We start from the raw sequence: 6,523 nt of genomic DNA, 5'->3' as shown, positions 1-6,523 counted from the left end.
ATACTGAAATTGGCTAAGTTTGATTGTCCTACCGAGAACACATAATGACTAAATTATAATTATTATATTATAATAATTGGACTGAAAAGGACTGTACTGAAATTAGTCTGTCTGCATTATAATTTAAATTGGACTCATTCAATTTTTACATAAATAACCCTTAGTGTGAATTAACAACATAAAATGAATTTCAAAACTACACTTAATTCAAATATTAGTGAATTAAAATACACAATAAATTACCTTTAATGTGTGCAAATAATTAATAATTTTACATTTTAAAAATACTTTGACAGTTTCTCCCAATGRTGATTTAAAAACCAAAACTTATCTTCATTTTTATAAAATGAGTCTTATTTGAATTCTGTTTAAAAGTATTTAGTGAAGCACTTTAACGGTTTTAAAACCAAATCAAAAACGTCATTTTATTCTGATTCTACAAAAAAACACATGGAAATCTAAACACCAGTAGAATCCAGAAAAAAAAAAAATACAATTTCTAGGCTTGTGAGGAAGAAACACAAAAAATAATTATATTTAGTATTTAAATGTACAAACAAAACCAAGAGGAATTAATAAACAAGATGCTGTGTTCAGTTGTGAACAGAAAGAAGAAGTTAAAGGAATAAAACTGGGGAACGACAACAAACTAATCCAGAAACTCAAACGTGTCGATGTCTGAGCGAGTGTTTAATCCCAGGGATTAGCCTCGACCGTCACGTCTGCGTCCCAAAGCAGCAAAAACTGAAAACTGGAGGTGAAAACCAAAAGTCGAGGGTGAAATCTTTGTTTTCACGTAATCATTAAAAAACAATTTCCATTACGATTCATTTCCTCTCCCTTTGTCCCGTTTTCACAGATTTGACGAAACGTTGCGCCGAGAGCACAAATTACTGCCCTCACAATCAGAAAGGAGCAGAAACAAGATGGGGAAGTGTTTCTTTTTTTCTTACTGAAGGGCCTCATTACACAAACGAGACCTGACGAGACTTTGATGTGTCTGGCTGACACGAGCGGACACACACACTGACACACTTTCAGGTGATTAATAACAAACAAACATGGAGCCTCTCGCTCCTAAATTACCTCCATTAATCACACAAAATAAACCAAACAGGCTTAGAAAAACACACCAGATTAGACGAACACAATCCGTGTTGGCTTGAAGCTGCTGTGAATCTGTGTTTAGACCACTCTAATCTCTATAAATAACCACTGTCGGGTCATGTTGGGTAAAAGCTGCCACCGTCCCGGGTAAATGTGTTCACAACGTTGTGTGGCAAAGAACAACTTTTACTCATTTCTTCACCAAACTCCAGCTTCATCACATAATCAAATGTGTCTTTACTTATTTTGTTTTTAGATTAAACAACTGGAAAAGAGGGGAAATCCCACTCCGGTTTGAGTCGGGCGAGAGATGAATCACTGTGCCGGGGCCTCGTCCTCAGTAATGAGAATTTGGTTGGTCGTGGTGAAGAAAAAACTAAGTCTAAAGGCAAAGGGGGGTATCTTCCAGGCACATTGTTAAATTTTATACCACAATCAAATAACTGTTACACTCAGTTGTTATGAAAAATCTGTAGTTATCAAAATAAATTTGACTTTACATCATAGTCTATCTAAACCACCTTAAAATTTAACTTTAAGAACATCCTACCATTTCAGACACTCCCACTTCAGCACGTCTTCACAACAATGCTTCGGGGGAGGGGTGCTCTGTGCGGGAGCTCGACTACAAACCGAGCTCAAGGGAGGAGCTTTGGATAAATAGGCAGAGCTTTGTACCAGCAAGCTTTTAGGCAGCTCCATGTCTACCACAGGAGATTCAAGGGTTTCTCAAACATGAACGAGTCAAAGCAACACACTGGATAACGGACAATACCCGACTTTAAGGAAAAGTAGGCTGGACTTGACCATCCGGCAGTATGATGCTGAAAACTAGAGGCAAGACAACAGATGGTGTATTTAGCCGATAACGATTAATATGACGATTATTCCCCTGCAGTCCCTGGATGCCTCCTATCCTAGTCACATGACCAATTTCAAACACTCTAGTGGGAAAGATTTGCTCTCCGTAAAAATCTGTTCCAAATTGTGTCAAAATACAGACTTCAAGCTAAACAAACATTTTTAAATTGTGTCGACAGACCAAGTAAAACCTGAGTTATGATTATGCACCAATTTGAAAATTTCAGCCGATATTGATATCCGATATTATTCTTGGTGTTATGGCCGACAACCGATATTTACCGATATTACATAAGCACTCAAATTATATTATACATATACGCACAAACACACACTTGTGCCTTTTTTCGATACTGTTAATAAACGACCAGACCTCTGATATGGCTTTACTTCAGTTATTCCTGGCTACGCAGCGTCAATATCACTATCACGATCAAACAGATACCACTCAACCAAAACAGAAACACAAAATGGAAAATCAATATCGGACATTAATATCGGCCCAGTTTTACATATCGGGCCGATATCGATATTCTAAAAGAATGACCAATATCGGCCGATACCGATATTAATGCAGATATATCGTGCATACCTAGAATAAATAACAGAACTTTTTTTTTAAAAAAGTTTGTCTTATTTGAAGCAGAGAGGAGCACCAAGCAGACCAACCGGGAAATCTCCAATCTGCCTGCCTGGTGGCATTAATTGTATTAATCGTCAAGTGCCCAAAAAATAATCGATAAAAGTTTTTCTGACGATTAATTGCACACGATACGATTTTGCCCAACCCTGTGGCTCTGGGTTTCAGAAATCAGGCTGGAACCTGGTTTTGAACCCAGACCGGTCTGGGCCTTGCGGTGCAAAAAGGCTATTAAAAATTGGGTGAGGATCTCAGAGCAGAGCTACTGCTCCTCTACATCGACAGGAGTCATTGAGGTGGTTCATCTCTCTTTAGAGGTGTTCTGAAAACGTCCAGATGGCAGGAGCTCCAGAGGAAGGTCTAGGACTCACTAAAAGGATTATATATCCTCTCTAGTTTAGGAACATCCTGGAATCCCACATTAGGAGCTGGAAAGTGTCAGAGAGAAGGAGGTCATGGGGTGGTCAAAAAACTATTACAAATCTCCACCAACAACCTCACCCAAGTGCTTTAGATGTTTGTTGTTCTAACGTAAAAACAAATATACACACAGGCAAAAACATTATCGTAGCCGAGGTCACGCTCGTCTTTAAATCCACAGAAGTTTTCTCCACAAAGAAGCATCCCATAACTTTGAGACAGTATTTTCCTTCCATGAGTCCATTTTCCACAGCTCACACATAAAGTCGTCCTATTTGTTGTAAACATCTTTTGACTGAAACGTTTGGGAGGAAGGTGTCCAAAAAAGCAGCATTCTATGATAATCCTTATTATCCTCATCACAGAGTTGGAAAAAGATCAACGTTAGGAACAAAAAAAAAGTTGGATTTCCTCAGGGGAGATTTCCCAAAACACAATCAACAAAAAACTGTTTTCTGTTTTGATTTGATGAAAACTTTGGATTCAAATACTCCAGATCTAAAAAAACAACAAATACAGCCAACCGTCCTAACTATTCAGTAAATCAAGGTAAGACACTTTAGCTCAATGTAATGAGCTTCATTAATCAACATTCCAATAATTAAGTGATTTTACATTTTTTGAGGCATATTTTCACATATTTTCCTACATTTTCCAAGCATCTGCTCAACTTATTGCTACTATAATAAAGCAGCTTCCCCTCAGAGATCCATAACGTGCATCTCCTCTCATATAACACACTGGACAGCAGCGGGATTGTAGTTCTGCTGAACTGAGATCCACCTCGGCAAAGTATCTGGAGCACAGTTCATTCGAGAGGCGGCTTTCGCCTCAACACACGGCTGACACGTGCGAGAACATACGTTTGAAAAAAGAAAGAAAAAAATGCGTACGACCGGCCGGATATCCTCCAATCTGACGCTGGCCTCTGAACTCCGAACACAGACTCCACACAACCCCAGCGGTCAATTATCACAGGGGGAGATTGAGCGTGAAATGAGCTAATTCTATTTACATGGCCTGGACCTGGACGGGCCGGAGCAGACAAACACAAAGGCAGGTCTGTCTGACACAAATAGTGTTGCCTTAGACCTCAATACAGACAACTGGCAATGATTAGCCTGAAGCAGACTGAAAGGAAAGGAAGAGGAAAGGAAAGAAACTCAGAAAGGTAAGGAGTTAAGAGGTGGATGGAAAGAAAATGAGTGGAAAAAAAAAAGACGATGTAAGAAAATGTGTGGAAAAGAAAATTAGAGTAAAACTAAAGGACTCTATAACTAAACAAAGATGAGACATCTGACGCGACGGTGGAAATTCATCCTTTTTGCTGGGACAGTTGTAATGATGGTTTTACTGTAAAAGACTCAGCCAGCAGATCCTCAACAAAGTTCTGACCAATCACAATGCTCAGCACAAACCCTGAGAGAATCCAGCTGTGATTGGGGGCAATACACAAGACTGGGTCTCAGGTGAGGTGCAAGTACACACGTATGAAACTTTTGTCACACAACTGTATCAGCGAGACACTTTGTCTCACATCTCATGGACTTTAAATCAGACATAGGAGTCTGAGGAGGTCTTTAAACTGAGGGTTTTACAACAAAGGCCTGAGCCTGAAGGCAAACTATTGTACACGTTTGATGAAGATGAATGAATAGGATGGATAGTTGGACAGATGGGTGCACAAATGGACAGAGAATTTGATAATAAATAGATAAAAGAACAGCCAAAGGTTGAACGGATGGACGGATGGATAAATGGAAAGGATGCACGGACGAATGTACTGACAAAATTTGGATGGGTGGGTGGCTAGATGGACAATAGATAGATGGATAGACAAATGGATGGATGGATAGATGGATGGACTAAGACATAACTAATGGATGATGGATGGAAGGATGATAGATGGAAGGAAAGAAAGATGAACGGATGAATGCACTGACAAAAGATGGATGGGTGGCTAGATGGACAATAGATGGACGGATGGACAATGATGAATGGATGGACTAAGACATAACTGATGGATGAACAGAGGTGGATGGACAGAAGGATGAACTAATGGACAATGATGGATGGATTGATGGAAAATGAATGGACGGATGATCTGTGGTAAAGTGCTGAGGTAAAATAATCTGTTTAAAACTGTCCTAACCCCAACAGACACGTTTGTTCTTCCTCATGGGGACTTTGCACTTGACTTACATTCATTTGCAAGGTCAATTCTATAGCCTAACCCTGACCCCTTACCCTAAACTCAGTTCACACTTTGGTCCTAACCCTAACACACCAATGGTATTTCCTGCAATGGGGACCACGCTTTTGTCCCGATAAGGAAAAGTGGGTCCTCATAAGGCTGTGTGTATCAGGAAAATGACCCACACACACTTTGGCAGCTCAGCAGAAATGAATCAAACACATGAAGGTTCAGATTTAACACAAGAAAGAGAAAAAAACAATTTGATGACAAATTTGATGCAACAAGCAGAACTTTGTACGTTTAAGGGTTCAGTTTCTTATTTTCACATGAAACTCTACTTAAAGACTGTGTTTCTCATTTTGCTGAATTAAACTCTACCTTGCTAACGATGGAAACGTGTCGAGTTACCAACAGAACCATAAGTCTCATTTAGTTTCACAGCTTCTGGAAGGGATTCGACATGGTATATAACTCACTCTGGATCTGTCCACAAACTTGTCTCACCAACAGCCAGTCGGGGCAGCCAAAAGGCGACAAAATAATAAACACACACTGATCCGACTCATCTGATTTTTCAACTAAATCTGCAACAAGGGAGATTCTCTGGCATAAACGCTGAGAGGTACAGGAGCTTAATTTGATTCACGGATGAGACTCAGACCATGAAAAATGACCCTGAAGTGTGCAACTCCAGGTTAATCTTTGTAGAATGATCCTAGATTTGGGCATTAAAGAAGATACCGGTTAATTTCACTCAATTATCCCACCGAAACAAGAGTCTAGTGTTGAACTTTGGTTTAATATTTGTGTTTGGGGAAAACTTTAATGCACAAACATAAACACAGGCAAGCAGTTAAGGATCCATTTCACACAAAGGGCCAATATGTTAGTAACAGAGTACTCAGTCGAATACTCAAGTAATCACATATGCAGTCTAGATGAGTTGTTCTCAACTGGTTATACTGAAAAGATCAACTCTCTGGCGACTAATGCTGTATATTAAACTCCAGGGTCATTGCTCATTTCAGCTTGGGCAACGAATTAAAAGGGATCTATGATTAGTTGTAACAATAAACTTTAAATGATAAGCATTTATTTTAACTGTAAAATAAAGACTGTAAAAATACTGTAGGCTGTTTATTTTTTATAATTTTTAAAAATACCCATGTTTCATGCTGAGATTGAGAATACTAACTGGAATGAGGGTATTTCTCTGTCAAATCCAAATTGCATTTTGTCAAATTTTTATGATAAGTTGGAGACAATACAGGAAAAATATATTTCAACTTGTAAAGTTC

Source organism: Austrofundulus limnaeus, unplaced genomic scaffold (genome assembly GCF_001266775.1).
Source record: "Austrofundulus limnaeus strain Quisiro unplaced genomic scaffold, Austrofundulus_limnaeus-1.0 Scaffold167, whole genome shotgun sequence".
NCBI lineage: Eukaryota > Metazoa > Chordata > Actinopteri > Cyprinodontiformes > Rivulidae > Austrofundulus > Austrofundulus limnaeus.
Note: the sequence above shows the minus strand (reverse complement) of the source record.